This window comes from Stegastes partitus, unplaced genomic scaffold (genome assembly GCF_000690725.1).
Source record: "Stegastes partitus isolate 25-593 unplaced genomic scaffold, Stegastes_partitus-1.0.2 Scaffold684, whole genome shotgun sequence".
Lineage (NCBI taxonomy): Eukaryota > Metazoa > Chordata > Actinopteri > Pomacentridae > Stegastes > Stegastes partitus.
This window is the reverse complement of record NW_007578415.1, coordinates 283,712-284,589: the sequence shown is the minus strand read 5'-3', so window position 1 is coordinate 284,589 and position 878 is coordinate 283,712.

Genomic DNA, 878 nt, shown 5'->3' with positions numbered 1-878 from the left:
AGAAATTAGCAACAATGATACTAATATTATAAGGCAACTGAAGCTGCAGCTCCAATAAAAACCACTGTTTGATCTGGGACCAGTTCCACACAAAATCAGTGGATGTGAGCTGAAGTATCTCCAACCAGAGGTGCTGAGATGCTGTTATAGTGATCTGCTGCTGATGTGTCGTCTTGTCCAGTTGTTGGAGACAACCTATGACGGTCATAGATGGTGCTGTCACTGCGTAGTTTAGTTAATTTGGTTTGGCAGCTGGCTGTGTCTGCCAACAGGAAGGTGATGCTCTGGTCTTTACTAATAGATGTCACTGCCTTCTTTTAGTGGATTATAAGGTTGAAAAGTGTGTATTCTGCACTACAGACCTTCATCCTGAGTTCTTCTGCCTCTGATTGGTTGTTACAGCAATAAAGTCCACTGCTGCTAACGTTTGTGGAGATCCAGCTGCAACCCACACCATCAACCTTTTACCGCTCACAGGTCTCTGAGACGATGTAGATGTTCATCACAGAATCATCCAAATAAAAAGCACAACTGAAGCTTTAAAAACACGGTGTCTAACAGGAACTTCATGAAAACTTCATGTTTAAAGTTGCTGCAGCAAAGTCAGATGAGCAACAAACAGTCCAGGTGTTTGAACTTAGACATCAGTGCAGCTTCTACAGATTTCTTAGTCAGCCTTTTCTCGTTGAACAGGAAAGACTTTGTGATGCAACCCGGTCCAGTTCACTCTGAGGTTTTGCTGCCTCAGCCTGATTTAGTTTGATAAGGCCCACATGAGTTCTGTTAGACGTGCGTCACCAGTTTAGCTTCCCCCGCGATGCTCGCATACACCCATCGCTTCATATCAAACTTTTCCGTCTCACAGACCTGTCAGGACC